This window comes from Peromyscus maniculatus, chromosome 19 (genome assembly GCF_049852395.1).
Source record: "Peromyscus maniculatus bairdii isolate BWxNUB_F1_BW_parent chromosome 19, HU_Pman_BW_mat_3.1, whole genome shotgun sequence".
Classification (NCBI taxonomy): domain Eukaryota; kingdom Metazoa; phylum Chordata; class Mammalia; order Rodentia; family Cricetidae; genus Peromyscus; species Peromyscus maniculatus.
Window position 1 is genome coordinate 23389400 of NC_134870.1, and position 23415 is coordinate 23412814.

The following is a 23415-nucleotide window of genomic DNA, read 5'->3' on the forward strand; positions in this document are numbered from 1 at the left end:
AAAATCCATTGCAGGAAGCTGGATTGTCCTGGAGATCATACTACATGAAATGAGTCAGACTCAGAAAGGTAAATATTACATTTATTTTCAGTTGTGAACCCTAGATTTCATAAACACAAAATCATATATATGTAGGTGTGTTTATATGACACAAACATAAAAGTGAGACTGTCTGGGGTCTGAGGTAGAATAGAAGGAGGAGAGAGGAGAAAAAAAAGTTGGGGAAGGGGCATATATGGTCAAATACAAAATAAACTTTGTGAAAATGTCTATATGAAACTCACCATTAGATAGTATGAATATACACCAATAGACATTATTATTAAAAACACAAATTAGGAAGGAAAGTAGAAACTAAAGGAGAGATCTTCTTAAGAGTCTTAAGTCATTAAGGAACTAATTCTTCTAGAGCCCACTGAATGATGCACTGACTGCATATCTAGTCTGATTTTTTTCCTTCAGTTCCTTCATTTGAAAAGTAAAGCTAATTATTATAAGTTTTGACAGAAAATACATATAAAGAGTTTAACGACAAACCTGGCAAAAACAAGCATTGTGTAACGGTCACCTGTTGCTAATAATGTGAGCATTTTACTCAGACTAAGTGATGGCCTCAAAGTGGCTGTAACTACCGTAACACCATTGATGTGCACACTCTTAGGTCCATGGCTAAGGGTTTTAGAACGTCCACATGGAGAACAGAAAAGGTTCTGTAGCATGTGGAGTTGTCAGCGTATCGGTGTGCCTGGGATGTTGGAACATGTCCTCACCTGAAAGCCATTTGTGAGGTAACCTGTAAAGTCCCCCAACTCATCCCAGCATGTGCTGGAGTAGACATGGCAAACCTCAGTGATGTGATCACAGCCTTTGCCAACCTTGAAGCAGTCATAGTTGGGATTTCTGTGTTTCACGTGAGACGCTTACATTTTTAGATTTTGAGTTCATTTGTACTTAACCATACGAAATGTTTGACTGCTCTGTAAAGTGGAGCTGAAAATAGATTTCCCGGGCATCTGATCATTCCAAATTAATTCTAAAACTAACATTTTGATGAGTAAACTACAAAAGCCAGAGATTTTCCACTAAAACACAATAGATGGAAAATTCAAGTAAGTGACTATAGCACGACAAAGAAATGCATTGTATTTTTTAATAGGCTTTTTTCCCCAGGCTCTTGGCAAACTCACAGTAATAAGGACTCATTGTTCCCCGCTATCAACAGGAAACAACCTTCATGCTATAGGGGATGTGCTCAATAGGCTTGCTAACTACAGAGCATGTCCCATTGCGCCCTCTTAAAATCTTTATGTCCCTGTGAGAGGTGGAACAGGGAACAGAAGCAAGTCAGGTACCCTGTGTAAAGTCCTGGTCTGCTGCTTTCCAGTTTGAGACTTGACAGAAAACTCTAAAAGTCTCCCCAGTATTACCTCGTATTTATCAACTATGTGTACAGAAATTGTGCACTGGGAAATGATCTAGCTCAGGAGTTCAAGTTGGCATTTTTGGCCTTAACTTCATTTGCAGGGAATGCAGCAGAATAAGAGTTGCTAAGGTTATCAGTTGAGAGTGGAAATACTCACTCCTAAGAGATGCCTCCCTGTATGCAGACTCCAGCAGATTTCTCAGAGCTGAACAAGTTGACTTTGGAATTCATGACGCAAAATAAAGGTGGAAACTGGCCAGGAGCCAATTTATATTTGATTTTTTCACCTCTATTATGCCAAAATACAACAAATTGCATGTGTTTAAAGTCTGCAATCTGATCAACTTTGACATATATAATAAAATAGACACAATATACAGTGTATGTATAAATATGTAAAATCATCCTTTTAAAATATTTAATTATGTGTGTATATATAATATAATAAAATAGACACAATATATTGTATGTATAAATATAAAAATTATCCTTTTAAAATATATAATTATGTGTGTATATATAATATAATAAAATAGACACAATATATTGTATGTATAAATATAAAAATTATCCTTTAAAAATATATAATTATGTGTTTATATAATATATATAATAAAATAGACACAATATATTATATGTATAAATATATAAAATCATCCTTTTAAATATATAATTATGTGTTTTTATATATAATATATATATAATGAAGTCATTACCAGAATTGAGACAACCCATGTCTCATCACCCTCCATGCTTTCCATGACCCTCTTGAAGCTGCCATGCCTGCATTTCCGTCCATTATCTCCTTTCTGCTGTGCCAGAGGATGTTTCATGTTTAGGAATTTTAACTAAATAATGTGTTCTACCCGTCTCCTTTTATTCATTTGCTTTGTCTCTTACTCTAATGGGTCTTTCCATGTGATCGTGAGTAATAGTCCATGGTGTGAACAAAAATATGACTGATTTATTAATTTATTTATGGTAGGTTAGTTTTCTTTTGTTGCTGTGATAAAACACCACGACCAAAATCAATTCATGGAAGAGTTCATTTGGCTTACGGTTCAAGGGGACAGTTTGTAACGGAGAGGGAAGGCTGGCAGCAGGTGGCTACAGCAGGAAGCTGAGGGGCCACATTCTCAACTGTGAACACAGAGCAGGGAGAGCAAACTGGAAGTGTGATGAGGCTACAGACTCCCAACGCCTACCACCGGTGACTTACTTCCTCTGGCCAAGTTCCACCTCCCCAAACAGTGCTACCAACCAGGGACAAAGAGCTCAAATGTGCGAGTCCATGGGGGACATTCCCATTCAAAACACCACATATGTACGAGGATCACTTCTAATTTGGATGTACTACAGAAAAAGTTGCTGTCCATCTTCGTGTGTAAGTCCCTGGGAGGACACGTGCTTTCGTTCCTCTCAGGTAAGCAGTAAGCAATAGAAGGGTCACACGGTGCAGACATACGGTTAACTCTAAGAAAATGCCGCGAGTAGTGGAGAGCATCCTCGCTCCACCCGCTCGCTGATCTTTCAACACTTAAGCCAATGTAATCGATCTGTAGTCAGTTTGCTGGATTTGCCCTTTGATGACGCTGGTGGTCACTAGCTGTCCATTTGTCATTGTTTGTGAAGTCTGTTCAAATCTCCATTTTTCTCCCGGATGCTGTGTTTTCTTACTTTGGAATTTTTAGCAATCTTTAGAAACACGCAATTGACTTTTGTATCCTGAGATACAAAATGAATTGAACTTTCTACTTCCAGTTGTAATAATTTTTCGATTTCTTAAATTTTCTAGAACAACTAAATCTTTAAATAGGAATATTTAAAAATATTTTGTTTTGGTCTTTATGTCTTTATGAATTTTACTTCTTTTTTATCCCTTAAGTCAATGGATAAATATGGAAATAGTAAGGATGGACAACCTTACATTACTTTGGATCTAGAGGGAGAAACAGTCTTCAGTTTTAAGCACACTGCCAGCTCCAGTACCTGCTTTCTGTGGATTCCCTGAACCATTGGAAGATGTCTTCTGCTTCTTATAGTGGAAGGGATGGGCAGGAAATTTTTCAAGCACACAAGTATGTGCTGAAACATGAGTGTGTATAGGAAGGCATGGTCATACACAACTGTGTTTCCAACTATTCCGGAGGCTCAAGCAGGGCCCTCTGGCAAACATAGCAAGACCCCATCTCAAAAAATAGGAAAAAGAAAAATTAGGAATGTATAAGACTTTCGATCCAGAATGTGTAACCCATATTTCCACAAAAAGAGGAAGTGTTCCAAACATCACTCTATCACCAAAATCCCTGCTAAATTTCCTCCCTTAGTATAGAATCTTTGAAACTTAAAATTTCCTCCATGATTTTCTTTTTTTATTGAAAAGTATAGCTTTGGTAAACATAGAGATGCTGAGCTCAGTCTCATATGTATTTTTACTCTAAGTTTCAGAAGCAAATGTAGGTAAAAATATCTGCGTGTTGGGGCAGATTCAGAATTTATATCTTTATCATCTATGTATCAGTGGCTGAGGGAGTGATGAATAATGGAAGGAAGAAGAATGGGGATGAAAAGCTGTATTTTATTTACGTGTTTATTAAATTGGAGAAGCATAGGGTGGAAGGAGCGATGGAGGAGGGGATGCCAGGACAGAAGAGAGGGGAAAGGAATGCCGGGACAGGAGAGAGCGGCAAGGCTCTGCCAGGCCTTCCTAAGGCCTTGTAGTTCACCCTCCTGTGCTGTGAGAAGGGAAGGGACAGACAGAGGAAGAAGGCACGCACAGAGATAACAAGAACAAGCACCAGACAGAAGGATGAAGAGGTCATTATGTCTTCATTGGTCCTGAAGAGGTCATTGTCTTCATTGGTCCTCAAAGGTGAGAAAGAGATTTCATGCCATGTTGTCTACTTTTCCCAAAAAGATCTGTCACAGATGTCCATTCAGCTTGTGGTCGTCTGCAACAAGAGACTTAGGTTGATTTCAGAGAGGTCTGTCCTGTTTTCAAACTTTGATGGCTGCAGGATTGGCCCTGTCTCATGCAGAAACCAGGCGAAGAAGCTGAGTTGAGCCTTTGTGGGCACAGTGTGAAGAAAGGACAAAACACACGTGGGACAATGAGCCATCCTTTAGAAAGATACTTCAAGCCAGAGCTTAACATCAAGCTGGAAGAATGTTCATCAGTCTCAGACACTCAGAATTCCTGGAAAGACTAGAGAGAAAGCCAGTTGTCTAGTCACATAGGATGGAATGTGGATGGATTTTATTTGGCTCTTGAAGGATAAGACAGCTACATAAATTTTTTTTTTCAAAGTAAAACACACTGTGATGGTTAAATTTCTGTGTTAACTCAACTGGGTCAAAGGCTATCCAAATATTTGTCAAACATTACTCTGAGTGTTTCTGTTAGTGTCTATTTGGATGAAATTCCCTTTTAAATGAGTAGACCAACTGCAGCATAACACCCTCCCTAGAATGGCCCCTGCATTTAGTTGAAAGCTTGGCTATACCAAACTCTGACACCTCCATGAGTAAGAGAAAAACCCCCTGCCCAGTGCCATTCTAACTGAAGCATCCGCTCTTCCTGTGTGGCAAGCTCCACCACCGCATCTTCCGGACCCTACAGTGAGCTCTAGCCTTGACAAGCCAGTGGAACGCTGCCTCTGCTGACTTTGGCCTCGCTAGCCTCTTTAAGGGCCAATTCCTTTTCTCTTCTCCACCCCCTTACTCTGTCCCTCTCTCCTTTCTTCCATCACTGGTTTTTATGTACATGGAGGAGTCTGACTGATGGACTTTATTTTGTTTTCTCTAGACAAGTATCAGGGGGAAAAATGCCATTGAACATGTTATGGAAAAGAATTGCCCGCAATCAAGTGGTCACATCCAATCACGGTGAATTTTCCATCTCCACATCTTACTTCCAGTAGATTTATATTGACAATGGAGGTCCTACAAATGTGAACTTCTAGAATTCCAAGATAAAAAATATTTTAAAATTTACTTGTACTTGTATACTTTATAAATAAATTTTGCTTTGAAAATTTCCTGGTTTGCACTTTTAAGCCTGTGTTTTAAAGGAAATCTTGGGGGTTACAGGCTGGGACACACCATTAGAAACTGTTAATTCACTGAAAAACAGTCAGTACTTTCTCTGACATGCGTCTAGCCCACAAAGAAGACTACAGCTTCCTAGTGTGCTGCAGTGTGGTTCATATTTCCTTTCTCACCTTGAGAGGACTCTGAATAATGTAAGATTATTGGCACCTTATATTATTGGTTATTCAGTAGACTTACAGCAATGGTATAAAACACCATAAAGCATGAATGGCAGGGTTGATGGGTTTAATATCTACAAACAAAATAAAATTCTATGTAGAGGAAAACGAGCAAGAAGGAAAGCAAGTGACACGTTAACTGTAAAAGAGCAGCATATGACAGCTGTTGAATAGTGCAAGTCATCTACAAAGAGCTGTTACTAATAGATACTAAAGGATCAAAGAGCATAAATAATTCACAAAGTCAGAATTACGAGTGTTGGGGTCCACAGAGGTTTCCTAGTGAGAGCTGAGCTTGCTTGGCACAGCAGGGCTGCATAAGGGGATGGACTGACCACGTGCACGGTGACCAGGTGTTCGGAAGGGTCTGCACTTGGCTGTGCTAGGGGGAGGTCTTTTAATCCACCCCTTGGCATTTCTATAAGTAGCCCTTTAGAAGAGACAGAAGGGACTGGTGGGTTTTGACCCAGGCCCTCCCGAGGCTGTCCTGTGTTTCTGTCTCTTTCTCCTAATATTTCTTTCTAAATATTTCTCACTTCTCCCTGCTCAAGAGTACCCTGGTGGGAAAAGTGGGGCCAGTAATCACATACAAGTAATCAACACATGGAGAGAGTTTGCAGCTTCCCTTAAAAAGATACTACACAGCTAGACCTAAGAAGCCTCTCAGGCAAACGTGTGCCCAGTTCCAAACTCTACGAAGATCAGTGAGCTTCTGCAGTTTTCTGAAGCCATGGAGCTTCACGTGGGGTTTTACACTTCACTATTAGTGCATTTTTATGAACTTATCTGTGCCCCACACCCAGAACTATGACAGAGTTGAAAACGGAAAAACAATTAGCTTTGCATCCTCTTTCATGACTCATGTCCTTTGCCTGCATTCTGTACTTTCTCATCACTTAATATTGTCCTTTCTTGGTCTCCTTTCTAAATTAGCCATGCCAATACTAACAGCTATTTAAATATAAAAATGTATACATTACAGGATGAGATCCATATATGATGGCAAAATTTTTTTTCTGGATTTGAATGACCTAGCTTAGTATCATACATTCTAAATTCATCTATTTCCCTGAAAATTTATGATTTGTTTTTCTTTACAGTTGAATACTGCATTTTCTGTATGTACCACATTTTGTTTTCCATTCATCTGTTGATAGACACCCAGGTTAATTTCACTTCTGTGCTATGCAAATAGAGCAGCAATAAACGTGGATATGTAAATATCTATAAAAGAATATAGGATACTTTGTGTATATGGCCAGGCGTGGAATAGCAGGGTCATATGGTAATGCTATTTTTAATTTTTTTTGAGAAACCTCCAAACTGATTTCCATATGGCTGTATTAATTTGCACTCCCACCAGCAGTGAATAAGGCCTCCTCTTTCCCCACATCCTCTCCAACATTTGTTGTCAGGCTTGTTGATGATACTAATTCTGACTGGGGTGAGGTGGTATCTCAAAGTAGTTTTAATTTGCATTTCTGTGATGACTAGTTGTGTTGAATACTTTTTAAAATAGTGATCGACCATTTGTGTTTCTTCTTTTGAAAGCTGTTCGTTTTATTAGCCCATTTGTTGACTGACAGCTTTATTTCCTTGGTATTTAATTTCTGCAGTTCTTTGTAAATTCTAGATGTTAGCTCCCTGTCTGAAGCTTAGCAGGTAAACATCTTCTCCCTCTCTGTGGGCTGTCTGTCTGCTCTGCTGAGTTTCTTGTACTCTGCAGAGCTTTCCTGTAGTCTCATCCTGGGATGCTTAAGCCTGTTCCCGTGCCGCTCAAAGTCCTTACCCATCTTGATAGCTTGAAAAGCATTGCTCACCTCCCTCTAGCAGTTTCCGAAGCTCAGATTTTAAATGGAGGTCTTTGATCTACTTTGAGTTGATTTTTGTACATTTTTTAATATTTATAGAATAGGCTTTTTTTTTTTTTCATCAGCATGGTTTTGCCTTCTTTATATAAAAAAAACTTAGGTGGCCATAGTTTCATTGCTTTACATCTGGGTCCTCCAACCTGTCCCATTGGTCTGCCTGTCCTGTTTCTAGTCCAGTGTCAGGCCTTTGTAGTGTGATCTGAGGTTGGGACTCTCCGGCCTTTTCCTTTCGCCTTAGAAATGCTTAAGATGTTTGTGGTTATTTGTGATTCTATATAAATTCTTGAGCTATTATATTTATATATAATATAGATATATATTATATATAATGTATCTCAAAATTTGCATCTGATTTTTGATAGAAGTTTAGTCTACATTAAAGTTGAAGGTTAATTTTGGCAGCATAGCCCTTGCCGTTTTTACAATACAAATTCTGTCTTCTAGTGTCTTCTTCCGTTTGCTTCCTTGCTGTCTTGAAGTTTCAGTTGAGGAGCTCTTTCTCTTCTTTGGTTGGATGTATTCCCATGTACTTAACTTTTTGAAACTATTATTAATGGGATTTATTTTTCTCTAAGAGTACATTGTTGATATGTGAAAGTTACTGGGGTTTTTATATTGATTTTGCATCCTGCAATTATTTTTATTAGGCTAACATTTTTCTAGTAGATTCTAGAGGGTCTTTTAAGTAGAAACTCACATTGTCGTCATCATCATCATCATCAAATAGGGATAGTTTGACTTTTTCTTTGCTATTTTAATCCCTTTTATGTCTCGCTCTTGTCTAATTGCTATAGTCAAGACTCCCAGCACTATATTGAATAAAAGAGGTGAGATTTGGCATCTGGATCTCATTCCTGACTTTATAGGAAATACTCTTAAATCACCTCCATTTAGTATAATGTTAGCTATATAGGTTTGTCACATACAGCCTTTATTATTTTAAAGTATGCTTCATCTATTCCTAAGGTCTATGATGAAAGCATGTTGAACTTTATCAAATGTCTTTTTAGCACCAATTGAAATGATTGTGTGGTTTCTATCCTTATATTTGTTTATATGGTGTATTACATTTATTGATTTACATATGTTGAACCAACTTTGCATCTCTAGGACGAAGTATACTTGATCATAATGTGTGATCTTCTTATGCTCCTGAATTTGGTTTGTGAGTGTTTTGTTGAGAATTTTTGTATCTATGCCCATCAAAGAAATTTATTTTAGTTTTCCCTCTGTGTGTGTGTATCTCTTGCTGTCTGTCTGTCTGTCTTTCTCACTTTCTCTTTGCTGTGTTTTTATCTGGTTTTGACATCTACTGGCTTTATAGAATGGATTTGGTAGTATCAGAACCTATGTGATCTTTTTGTGTTTGATTTTATGAAATTATCGGCTGTAGCATTTGCTGCCTAGATGTTCACAATTGTTACACCTCCTTGGTGACTTTTCCCTTTTATTAACATGCAGTACACTTTTTCTCTTCTAATTAATTTGGTTTGAAGACGACAGTATCAGACATAAGAATAGATGTGCCTACTTGTTTAAAGTTTCTATTTGGTCGATGGGTTATTTTCCAAATATTTCATTCCATGCTCTTTGGGCTTTTATAGTTGATTGTGAAAGTCTGTGAGTTGATGTTTTTCTCATGCGGCCTTTAGTATTGTTTCTTTACTTTGTACTTCTGACACCTGAATATAAGGTGTGGTGGAGAGTGTCTTCTCTAGGTTATGTTTACTTTGTTCTCTGAGTTTGGGAAATTTTTAGCGACAATTTTCTTGTAAAAACTGTGTCTATTGTATTTGATCTCATTTCTGCTTTTTCTTACACACCATGGACTCTCAGGTTTGGCCTCCTGAATGTATTTCAAACTTTTAAGAACTATCATTTATGTTATTTAATTTTTTTCTCTGTATGTGTCTGTCTCTACTTTGTCTGCTATTGGTGAAATTATTAAGGCCACTCCACATAGTTAAAAGGATATTTATTTAATGGTGTAACTTACAAATTAAGGGATAGGTAGGTCGCGGGGTCTGGGGAAGATGTATCGCAATCCAGTGGTGTTCTCTGGAGTTCTGCTCAGTCCACCTCCACCGTTCAGGGTCCCGGAACAGAGAGAGAGAGCGCTGGCCCATCCAGATCTCAGGTCTCCAGGCGTCTCCCCTGGCCCTGCCTCATAGGTGTGACAGTTGCCAGAGTCTCAATGGGGGTTGGAACTTCCAGATCAAAGCTGGAATGGCTATCCACTACATTCCGCCATCCCTGAAACTGATCTTCTGCGTGGACTTCTGTTAATGGTGCTTTCTGGTGCCTTTTTTATTTGATTAACTGTGTTCTTCATTTCCAGTATTTCTGTTTGGTTCTTTTTCAATGTTTCAATTTCCTTATTGTTTCCTCTTTACTTTGAACTGGAAATTTGGTCGCTCATGGTGTTCTCTTGTACCTTCCAAGCTGGAGGCCTGGGCCCATTGTGATCCCATGTTCCAGGTGGAGCTGGAGGCCTAGTGATACATTGTTCTTTGTTCCTACCAGAGCAGGAGGCTTGGTTACATGGTATCTCTGGTCCTTCTGGAGGAATTTTTATATTATTAATTTTAAGCCTAGGCCTTAAACATTTACATTAATTAAAAATAATGTATTATTAAAAAAATAATGGGTTTCATTATGGTACTTTCATTATATAGGAACTTTGGTTATACTTTCTCTACTTCTATGTCTTTTGTTCAACATCTTAGATTCAACATCTGAGAATAAACATGAGATGACTTCCTGAGTCTGGCTAATTTCACTTAACATGATGATCTCCAACTTCTATCCATTTTTCAGCAAATGACACTATTTCATTATTCTTAATGACTGAACAATACTCTATTGTCTGCATGCGTCACAGTTTCTTTATCCATTCAGCATATGATGAGCAACTGGGCCGATTCTGTCTGAGCTATTGTGCTTTGCTAAACACGGCACATAGGCCGCTCAACTGTATTCCAATCAACACTTGGGAAAATGAACTAAGCCAACAGCTTTGCATTGATTTTTATACTATAATTCCACTACTATGAGTTTGTTTTAAATAGACAATCACAAAAAAATATTGATTTTTGTCCAAGAATGTTTATCTGAGCAGTGTTTAAAATCATAAGAGGCTAGAAACAAATTAAGAGTACAATATAGAAAAGTAATAAAATAGAGCCATACACTGAAACATGAGGCAGCCATTGAAACGAACATCTAATTCTTCGGTCAAGTAAGTTGTTCAAGATATATTGTTAAAGCAAAGGAGTGCAGTGCTTTATGGCATGATCTGTTTTTAATTGACAAGTTGAACACCCGGATATTTATGATGTGCAGTGTGGTGTTTTCATACATTTGCACATTGTAGAATGGATGGACAAAGCGTTGCAACACATCCTAGCCATAGACTACCAGTTCCAGGTAGGAATGTTTAAATTCTATTCTGATAGCAATTGTCAAACACATAGTCTGTTGTTATGCACGATGATCATCAGGCATTTTGAAATGTTCCTCTTCTCAAATTGAAATGCTAAGTGCTGTGACCGGTGTCTTCCTCTAAATAGAGCCAGAGTTTTTCTGTCCCAACCACCCGGTCCCAAATAACTTATATTAATTACAAAATGCTCAGCCAATAGCTCAGGCTTATTGTTAACTAGCTCTTACTTTTAAATTAGCTCATTTCTGTTCATCTGTGTATTGCCACATGACCTGTGGCTTTACCAGTCCTCTGGCATCTTGCTTCTTGGGAGGCTCACTCCCAACTGCACCCTTCTTCATCCCAGCCCCTGTTTGGTTGTCCTGCCTAACTTTATCCTGCCTTGCTATAGGCCAAACAGCTTTATTATTAACCAGTAAGAGTCATACATAGTCACAGCATACAACAGGATCATTCCACAGCATCTTCCAACCCCTCCACCTCTTTTCTCTGTCCCTAGAAAGCACCATTCAGCTCTACTTGTGTGAACTCAACCCCTTTGATTCCACTTTTGAGAGGAGGAGGATGACATTTTGACTTTAACATTTAAGAACTGCTGTGTGTTCCTTGAGACAGCCTAAGCACGGCCAAGCTGTGACGCTCCTGTAGTCTCCCACTCTACTGTGTTTGGCAGGACGCCATCAACTAGCTTTTAACATGCTTGTTGATAAAATAGTTCCTACTTCAAATGATTATCAGAACAACTGAATGAGGAAAGCCGTTAGAAAATGCCAAGAACTAAGTCAATATTTTGTAACTATAAACTATCAGCAAAGCCCTTCTCATCCACATGATTTGCTTTAGGCTTTGGCATTAAGAAATTATTATATGCTTATTTATCTTGAAGAAATGCATTGTCGTGCCTTATATTATGTAAATGTATTGTTGATAACAGGAAATTCTACCACAGAGCTAATAGTATACGGCCTTCTAACCTATACGGGAGAACACTGACCAGTCACCTTGCTTTATTTTCCTAGTCAAATTTTCATTTTAAATTTGTATCATTTTATTTATAGTCTGATAGAACACCCTAAATATCCTTATATAACAAGGCAAATCATATTTCAAAAAATCAACTAAACTGCATACTTTTCTTGAGAAATTTAATACATGCGTTATGACTGCCTTAAAATGGTAAAGAAAGGGTTGGATAGCTGAAAGTCGGGTGCACAGCAACAGCTAAGTTCAGTTTCCCACACAACACACAGCTTACAGAAATAATATCTACTGTACTCTGGAAAGGAAAGTAAGCAGATGTGACAGACCCATGGGGGAATTGTAATCTTTCAGCATTCAAAATTAAGAAAAGGGAGAAAAAGAAAAGTTTTTTTTGTTTGTTTTTTTGGTTTTTCAATGAAGAGGAAGAAATTGGCTTAATGAAACAAGCCTACAAGACCCAGCCTGCTTGTAATTCAACCACAAGTTAGTTGTGTGTGTTCTGTTTGTGACATGGCTGTGAACTGAGGGGCATGTGTGGAGCCACATTAAAATGGGAAAATTCTTTTCTCATGTTTCTTTTTATTTGGGGCTCTTTTTATTTCTTGCTTTCCAGACTTCAAAGTCAAACTGGATTAAGGAATACAAATGGGCCTTTGAAAGGAAAGCAATGCATGGTTACTAGTTAAAAATTATAACCAAACACATCAAATAACAGAGCTACCCTGCACACTGGGTGCTCTGAATTCAGACGAAACACGGACATTTTTCAATTGGATTGCCCCTTATGAAGTGTCAGGCTTCAGAGATTAGTCAGGATGCTCCAGAGGAACAAAATTAGTTATAGGAAGATGTGTAAATGGAAACTGGTTCATGTGATTACAGAGGCTGAGAAAAGCCCACAGTTATACCATCTACAAACTGACATATCATGAAAACTCAAGACAGTATTCAGTCGGAGAATGAAAACCTGAGGACCTGGGGGAGGGAGGCACTGGTGTGAGCACAGAGGCACTGGTGTGAGCACAGAACACCTGAGAATATGAGGGAGGGGACACTGGTGTGAACACAAAAGACCTGAGAACCTGGGGGAGGAGGACACTGGTGTGAGCACAGAACACCTGAGAACCTGGGGGAAGGGGCACTGGTGTGAACACAGAGACCTGAGGACCTGGACGACAGGGTAGCTGGTGTGAGCACAGACACACCGATGTCTGGTTAGGATGAGATGGCTTTTCCCAGGAGAGGGCAGGGCTCTCTCTGTGCCTTTTTTGTTCTACTGAGATGGATCTTCTTGGGACAGTCTAGAGTCAGTGCACACCCTCACAGCGACACCAACTAAATGGATATATCATAGCTCAGAGAAGTTTGAACATGAAATTAATCTTCACAACCCTCCCCATGCACCGGGAAGATACTTTGTCTTCATTCAGTAGAGACCAGGAAAAGCTGAAGTGAAAAAATCCTGAAATGGATTCAGGCCCAGCGGCGGCCCACAGAGGTAGACGGGCCCAGCGGTGGCCCGCTGAGGTAAACGGGCCCAGCGGCAGCGGCCGACAGGGACATTCAGGCCCGGCGGCAGCCCGCAGAGTCATTCAGGCCCAGCGGCAGCCCACAGAGGTAGACAGGCCCGGCGGCGGAGACAAGCAGACGCAGGTAGGCCTGTGGCGGCAGCCCGCTGAGGTAGACGTGCCCAGCAGCGGCAGCCGACAGGGCTATTCAGGCCCGGCGGCAGCCGGCAGAGACATTCAGGCCCAGCGGCAGCCCACAGAGGTAGACAGGCCCGGAGGCGAAGACAAGCAGACGCAAGTAGGCCCGTGGAGGTAGACTGGCCCAGCGGCGGCAGCCGACAGGGATGTTCAGACCCGGCAGCAGCCGGCAGAGACATTCAGGCTCAGCGGCAGCCCACAGAGGTAGACGGGCCCAGCGGCGGCCCGCTGAGGTAAACAGTCCCGGCGGCAATGGCCGACAGGGACATTCAGGCCCAGCTGCAGCCGGCAGAGACATTCAGGCCCGGTGGCGGCCCCCAGAGGCAGACAGACCCAGCGGCAGCTGACAGGGACATACAGGCCCGGCGGCGGACCGCAGAGGTAGACAGGCCCAGGGACGGAGACAAGCAGACGCAGCTTGGAACAGGGACGCCCCTAACCCCAACATCTGGGGAAGAAGCTATCTCCGTGGGTCAGAACCAGAACGAATCTGAACACTCCGTCTGAGGACAACCCAGGGCCCAGCTGCTGATCCTGTGAAACCCAACAACTTGGAGGTGTTGGTGAGACTACCCTGCTCAGCTGAAACCCATCTGGGAGAGGATTCAGATGCCTACAGTTTAAAGTCTGAAGAAACAAGATCAGCTGAGGAGTTGACAAATGAACAAAACGTGACCTGGGAACACAGAAGAAGGCGCTACCCAGACACCAAACCAGATCACGAGAATCATAAGTATATAATTCACCGATCGAAATCAGCTGCCCCTGAAGAAATAGCCCAATAGCACCAATTTAACCAAGAACCACTACTAAATCAAGACTAAAAATTAGAACAAGAGAGGCACTCTCAGACACAGACACCACCTGCACCGCACAGAGAAAGAGATGAGTAGACGCCAGTGCAAAAATACAGGCAACAACATAAAGACCTATATGGCAACATCAGAACCTAGTGATTCTATACCTGCAAGACCTAAACATACCATGACAGAAGAAACAGAAGAAATCAACCCTAAAAATGACTTTAAGAAGATGATAGAGGCCCTTAAAGAAGAAATAAAACATTCCCTCAATGAGGAAATAAAAACTTTCCTTAAAGAGGAAATGAAAATCTACCTTAAAGAGGAAATAAAAACTTTCCTTAAAGAGGAAATAAAAAAACTCCCTTAAAGAGGAAATGAAAAACTCCATTAAAGAGGAAATAAAAAACTCCCTTAAAGAAATGGAAGAAAAAACGAACAAAAAATGGGAAGAAATCAAATCAAGCCAAGAAAAAGCAATTAAACAGATGAAAGAAACATTTCAAGATCTGAAAAATGAATTTGAGACAATAAAGAAAACACATGCTGAGGGAATGATGGAAATAGAAATCCTGACTAAACGAACAGGAACTACAGAAACAAGCATAACCAACCGATTGCAAGAGATGGAACAGAGAATCTCTGACGCTGAAGACACAATAGAGAAAATAGATTCGTCAGTCAAAGAAAACACTAAAGACAAAAAAGTCCTAACACAAAACGTCCAGGAAATTTGGGACACCATGAAAAGACCAAACCTAAGAATAATAGGGATAGAAGAAGGAGAAGAATACCAACTCAAAGGCACAGAAAATATATTCAACAAAATCATAGAAGAAAACTTTCCTAACCTAAAGAAAGAAATACCTATGAAGATACAAGAAGCTTACAGAACACCGAATAGGCTGGATCCAAAAAAAAAAAAAAAAAAAAAAAAAAAAAAAAAGTCCCCTCGCCACATAATAATCAAAACACTAAACACACAGAATAAAGAAAAAATATTAAGAGCTGCAAAGGAAAAGGACCAAGTAACATATAAAGGCAAACCCATCAGAATAAAACCAGACTACTCAATAGAGACTATGAAAGCTAGAAGATCATGGACAAACCTCATGCAGACACTAAGAGACCACGGATGCCAACCCAGACTATTATACCCAGCAAAACTCTCAATCACCATAGGCGGAGTAAACAAAATATTCCAGGATAAAACCAGATTTAATCAATACCTGTCCACAAACCCAGCCCTACAGAAAGCACTAGAAGGGAAAATTCAACCCAAGGAAGTTAAACACATCCATGAAAAATCAAGCAATAGATAATCCTACACCAACATACACCACAGAAGGACAACACAACACAACCAAAAAAATAACAGGAATTAACAATCACTGGTCATTAATATCCATCAATATCAATGGTCTCAACTCACCTATAAAAAGACACAGGCTAACAGAATGGATAAGAAAACAGGACCCATCCATATGCTGCATACAAGAAACACACCTTAACTCCAAAGACAGGCACTACCTCCGAGTAAAGGGCTGGGAAAAGGTTTTCCAAGCAAATGGACCTAAGAAACAAGCTGGTGTAGCTATCCTAATATCTAATAAAATAGACTTCAAACTAAAATCAATCAAAAGAGACCAGGATGGACATTACATATTCATCACGGGAAAAATCCACCAAGATGAAGTCTCGATTCTAAACATCTATGCTCCAAATACAAAAGCACCCACATTCATAAAAGAAACACTACTAAAGTTTAAAATGCACATCAAACCCCACACATTAGTAGTGGGAGATTTTAACACACCACTCTCACCAAAAGATAGATCTACCAGACTGAAACTTAACAAAGAAATAAAGGACCTAACAGATGTTATGACTCAAATGGACCTAATAGATATCTACAGAATATTCCATCCTAACACAAAAGCATATACCTTCTTCTCAGCACCCCATGGAACCTTCTCAAAAATTGACCACATGCTTGGACACAAAACAAATCTCAACAGATACAAAAAAATTGGAATAACCTCCTGTATCTTATCAAACCACCATGCCTTAAAGTTAGAACTCAATAACAACAAAAATTATAGAAAACCCACAAACTCATGGAAACTGAATAATGCCCACCTGAAACATCAATGGGTCAAGGAAGAAATAAAAACAGAAATTAAAGAGTTCCTAGAATTCAATGAAAATGAAAGTACAACATACCCAAACTTATGGGACACTATGAAAGCAGTGCTAAGAGGAAAATTCATAGCTCTAAATGCACACATAAAGAAGATGGAGCAATCCAATACCAATGAATTAACAGCACAACTGAAAGCTCTAGAACAAAAAGAAACAAACTCACCCAGGAGAAATAGACGCCAGGAAATAATCAAATTGAGGGCTGAAATCAACGAAATAGAAAACAAAAGAACAATACAAAAAAATCAATGAAACAAAGAGTTGGTTCTTTGAAAAAATCAACAAGATAGACAAACCACTAGCCAAATTAACCAAAAGGCAAAGAGAGAGCACCCAAATTCACAAAATCAGAAATGAAAAGGGAGACATAACAACAGACAATGAGGAAATCCAGAGAATCATCAGATCATACTTCAAAAACCTGTACTCCACAAAAATGGAAAACCAGGAAGAAATGGACAATTTTCTGGATAAATACCACATACCAAAATTAAATCAAGACCAGATAAACCATTTAAATAGACCAATAACCCCTAAAGAAATAGAAACAGTCATCAAAAGTCTCCCAACCAAAAAAAGCCCAGGACCAGATGGTTTCAGTGCAGAATTCTACCAGACTTTCAAAGAAGAACTAATACCAATCCTCTTCAAAGTGTTCCACACAATAGAAACAGAAGGAACACTACCAAACTCTTTTTATGAGGCTACAATTACCCTGATACCCAAACCACACAAAGATGCAACAAAGAAAGAGAACTACAGACCAATCTCCCTCATGAACATAGATGCAAAAATACTCAACAAAATATTGGCAAACCGAATCCAAGAATACATCAAAACAATCATCCATCACGACCAAGTAGGATTCATCCCAGGGATGCAAGGATGGTTCAACATACGGAAATCAGTCGATGTAATACACCATATAAACAAACTGAAAGAAAAAAACCACATGATCATCTCCTTAGACACTGAAAAAGCCTTTGACAAAATCCAACACCCCTTCATGATAAAGGTCTTAGAAAGATTAGGAATACAAGGAACATTTCTAAACATAATAAAAGCAATTTATAGCAAGCCAACAGCAAACATCAAATTAAATGGAGAGAAACTCAAAGCGATACCACTAAATTCAGGAACAAGACAAGGCTGTCCACTCTCCCCATATTTATTCAATATAGTACTAGAAGTTCTAGCTAGAGCAATAAGACAACAAAAGGAGATCAAAGGGATACAAATTGGCAAGGAAGAAGTCAAACTTTCACTATTTGCAGATGATATGATAGTATACATAAGTGACCCCAAAAACTCTACCAGGGAACTTTTACAGCTGATAAACTCCTTCAGTAAAGTGGCAGGATACAAGATCAACTCAAAAAAATCAGTAGCCCTCCTATACACAAATGATAAAAGGGCTGAGAAAGAAGTCAGAGAAACATCACCCTTTACAATAGCCACAAATAATATAAAATACCTTGGGATAACACTAACTAAACAAGTGAAAGACCTTTTTGATAAGAACTTTAAATCTCTAAAGAAAGAAATTGAAGAAGATATCAGAAAATGGAAGGATCTCCCATGCTCATGGATAGGTAGGATTAACATAGTAAAAATGGCAATCTTACCAAAAGCAATCTACAGATTCAATGCAATCCCCATCAAAATCCCAACACAATTCTTCACAGACTTGGAAAGAAAAATACTCAACTTTATATGGAAAAACAAAAGACCCAGGATAGCTAAAAGAATCCTATATGATAAAGCAACCCTTGGAGGCATCACCATCCCAGACCTCAAACTCTACTATAGAGCTATAGTAATAAAAACAGCTTGGTACTGGTATAAAAACCGACATACAGACCAATGGAATCGAATTGAAGACCCTGACATTAATCCATGCACATATGAACACCTGGTTTTTGACAAAGGAGCCAAAACTATACAATGGAACAAAGAAAGTATCTTCAACAAATGGTGCTGGCATAACTGGATGTCAATATGTAAAAGATTACAAATAGATCCATATCTGTCACCATGCACAAAACTCAAGTCCAAGTGGATCAAAGACCTAAACATAAATCCAGTTACACTAAACTTAATAGAAAAGAAGATAGGAAGCACTCTTGAACGCATTGGCACCGGAGACCATTTCCTAAATAAAACACCGACAGCACAGACCCTGAGCACAACCATTAATAAATGGGACCTCTCGAAACTGAGAAGCTTTTGCAGGGCAAAAGACACAGTCAATAAGACAAAAAGACAGCCAACAGATTGGGAAAAGATCTTCACCAACCCCACATCTGACAGAGGATTGATCTCCACAATATATAAAGAACTCAAGAAGCTAGACATCAAAGCACTGAACAGTCCAATTAAAAAATGGGCTAAAGAGCTAAACAGAGAATTCACAAAACAAGAACTACAAATGGCTGAAAGACATTTAAAGAAATGCTCAACATCCTTAATCATCAGAGAAATGCAAATCAAAACGACTCTGAGATACCACCTTACACCTGTTAGAATGGCTACGATCAAAAACACCAATGACAACCAATGTTGGAGAGGATGTGGAGCAAAGGGAACACTCCTCCACTGTTGGTGGGAATGTAAACTTGTACAACCACTGTGGAAATCAGTATGGCGGTTTCTCAGAAAATTAGGAATCGAACTACCTCAAGACCCAGCCATCCCACTCTTGGGCATCTACCCAAGGAATGCTGATTTATACCATAAAGATACATGCTCAGCTATGTTCATAGCAGCACTATTTGTAATAGCCAGAACCTGGAAACAACCTAGATGCCCATCAACGGAAGAATGGATGAAAAAAATGTGGTACATATACACAATGGAGTACTACTCAGCAGAGAAAAACAATGAAAGCATGAAATTTGCAGGCAAATGGATGGAACTAGAAAAAATCATCCTGAGTGAGGTAACCCAAACCCAGAAAGACAGTTATGGTATGTACTCACTCTTTGGTGGATTCTAGATATAAAATAAAGAACAATCAGACCATAACCCATAGAACCATAGAGGCTATATATATATCATGGAGGTCCCTAGGACGACTGTGGCATATAATAAATTTCAGTTTTACTCAATTATTGAAAAAAAATAGCCAAATGAATGGAAACACATGAACTATGAACCAAAGGCTGAGGGGCTCCCAGCTGGATCAGGCCCTCTGAATAGGTGAGACAGTTGATTGGCTTGATCAGTTTGGGAGGCAACTAGGCAGTGGGACCAAGTCCTGTGCTCATTGTATGAGTTGGCTGTCTGAAACCTGGAACTTATGCAGGGACACTTGGCTTAGTCTGGGAGGAAGGGACTGGACCTCCCTGGACTGAATCTACCAAGTTGATCACAGTCCTCCGGGGAGGACTTGTCCTGGAGGAGGTGGGAATGGAGGGTGGGCTGGGGGTAAGGGGAGGGCGTGGGAGGGGGGAGAATAGGGGAACCCATGGCTGATATGTAGAACTGAATGATATTGTAAAATAAAAAATATATATCAAAAAAAAAAAGGTCAGGTTTAAAAAAAAAAATCCTGAAATGTGATGAATGTGGTCAACACACATGCTACACTGGAACAAAAATGTCTTATGACATCTATCGCTTTATACAATGAATATAGACTAACAAAAACCTTAAAATTTCTGAGTGCAGTACATTGTTTTCCTCATTAAGACTGCATCTTATTATATAGCCCTAGCAGACCTAGAACTAACTATGTAGACCAGGCTGGCTTCAAACTCACAGAGATCCACCTGCCTCTGCATCTAGAGTGCTGGAATTAAAGGTACGCACCAGCACAGCCTGTGTTATACCACACATCTTTAGCAAACAAAAGTAATACAATGTTATCATTGTTTCCATTCATAATTAAATATAAAAATGGAATGTGACTTAAAATAATAAGGTTGGAACATCCAGAATCAGGAACACTGACGTCATCAAACAGCCACAAGGTTGTAGAGGAGCAGGAACTCATTGCTAGTGAAACTGCAGAATGGTAACTCCCTTAGGAAGACAGTTTGATTTTTTTCATTAAACTAAATACACCATTCCATATTAATTCAGCACTTACATTTCTCATTATTCACTCAAAAGAACTGAAAACCAGATTTTATAGACTTAAATAATTTTGTTCAACTATGAATGAAGCTGTTCGTAGGAGTTTTATTTACAACTGCAAAAACTTATAAGCAACCAGCATGTTCCAATAAGTACACTGAGGCATACTGAAACAATGGAATTGTATTCCTCACTAAAGGGAAAAGAGCTATCAAACCACGCACAGACATAGAGGAATCTTACGTACAAAGCGCCAAGTGAAAGGAGCCAGTTTGAATATGCTTTTGTTGAGGTTTGATTCTAGCTGCATGACATTCTGGGGGAAACAAAAAACAAAAAGAAAACTATGGGGAAAGTATAATCCTGTGATTCTAAAATTCCTCTATAAAATTAAAACCTTTACAAATAACTCAATATAATAAATTGCTTTGTCTTTGCAAAGTTAACCAACATAAATATTCTTGGTTCACACATCTCAGACCACTTCCATGAAAGGACATTGACCTTCTTTCCTATTTTGTCCAGTTTGCAATTTCTCTGTTGTTACTGTACAAACAGAGGGAGTGGATCAGTTACAGATGGGTGCTCAAGAACCAACACAATGGAGATGCCAGCATCCAGAGGCGGACTAGCTGCCTCATGGCCATCACCTACTCAAGACTTTTGATTCCTAGAGGAAGTACCGCAGTGGCTTTGCTGGCTCTGCATTGCATTCCTGCACAGTAGAAGGTGGTGGAAACTTGGCCTGCATTTGGAGATTCAAATTATGTAGTCAGGAAATTCGACTTACTCTGATAGACTTCCCTTCACAAACTTTTTCCATAGTCACTGAATCATTCTTTTTATTTCCACTCTACATCCTGTTTACAACCCATCTCTCTCCCTCCCCCAATCTGTGTGTGTGTGTGTCTGTCTGTCTGTCTGTCTATCTCGTTCTCTCTCTCACTACACATTTACTTGCCTATCTATCTATCTATCTATCTATCTATCTATCTATCTATCTATCCATTCATCCAACTATCTACCTACCTATCTATAAATACATAGATGTATGTGTATGAGCAGTATATGCACATTTGTGTGCAGGTGTTTGTGTCCAAGTACACATATAGAGGCCAGATGAGAGTGTGGGTATCCTATTACTACTTTCTGCTTTATTCTCTTGAGATAGGAATTCTTACCATGACCGGGGCTGGCAACCACTAATTTGCAGAGATCCTCCAGTCTCTGCCCTGCTTGAGTCATAGGTGTGCTTGTGGCCACATCTGGCCTTGTACATGGGTCATAAGGATTTGAACTCAGGTACACAGCCCCTAGCCTAAGTTCATTTTCTAAAGTATTTAATTTCTACACAAATTAAATTTGTATGGGAGGTAAATTTTATGGTATGATTGATTGAATTGGAGAATATGTGCCTTTAATTATCAAATTCTGTCACTTATTTTTTGTTTAATAAAATATCCATACATTAGAAGTAGTATTTTGATAATACAAACACAATTTAATAATTCTGGGAGTAAGGTAACAGTCTGCAGCAAGATCAACCCTTTAGTTAGAGGTGTGCAGCAGGATCGTCAGCAACAGCTGTGACATTCCTGAGTGGGCCTGGGTCTGTATATCTGGATCTGGAATCTGCAATCAAAAAGGCCAGCACCAGAGGTGACCACTCAGCCTCATCTTCCTAACTGTTGCATTTGCATGAGAGACTAGAATTTGACCAGAACTTCACTGTCTCAGCATCATCAGAGGGACAGAGAAGAGCAGAGGCACCTGTGAGACCAGATGTGCACTGTCGCCACTTTCCACTTGAGATCACAGGTGTTTTCTTTGAGGAAAGTATGGCTCATTTCCCCCCCCCCCCCCGCCCCCCTGGCTCTTGTAAAGACTTCAGGGAAATCACCAGAGCTGGCTCTGCAAAGTGGGACTCACAACCATCAGAGACAGTGTTTCTCATGATCCGGCGCCACAAGACCACGATCTTCACGGACGCCAGGGAGTCGAGTACCGTGTTCCAGATAAAGCGTATTGTCCAAGGCATCCTCCAGCGGCCTCCAGAAGAGCAGCGGCTGTACAAGGGTGACCAGCTCCTTGATGATGGAAAAACTCTGGGCGAGTGTGGCTTCACTAGCCAGACAGCGGATACAGGCCCCAGCCACAGTGGGCCTGGCCTTCAGTGCAGATGATGCCTTTGGAGCCCTGCACAGTGAGCCCTTCTCCAGCCCTCCGGAGCTTCCAGATGTGATGAGGCCAGAGGATTCCGGAGGCGGTGCCAATGAACAAGCTGTGCAGTGAGGCCCCAGGCCCATCCCCCTAGAGACCCATTCTCTCAATAAAGACGATTTGGCTGTCAAAAAATATATTAATTCTGGGAGTAGCTAATGGCTCAAGATATATAAAGATATAGTCTACATTTAAAAGTCAACTTAAAGGAGAACACATAGTACACATTAATATTTGTTGATTCTCAAGCATAGCTAAACAACTGTCTCAGAGACAGTTGCCTTCATTATCTCCATTGTATAGGTAGGAGACCGAGACAAACGTGAGTCTTTAGAAGAACAGAGTTTGAATTTCCACCACCATATTAGTTTCCAGTTGCTGTCGTCACAAAATCATGAGACTTTAAACCACACTGTACAGTACTG

General features: G+C 39.7%; 1 pseudogene; it reads left to right on the plus strand.

Annotated features, from left to right (window-relative positions):
- The first annotated feature begins 836 nt into the window (after window positions 1–836).
- Window positions 837–23062, plus strand: LOC102913804 (elongin-B pseudogene; annotated as a pseudogene).
- The last annotated feature ends 353 nt before the right edge of the window (window positions 23063–23415 follow it).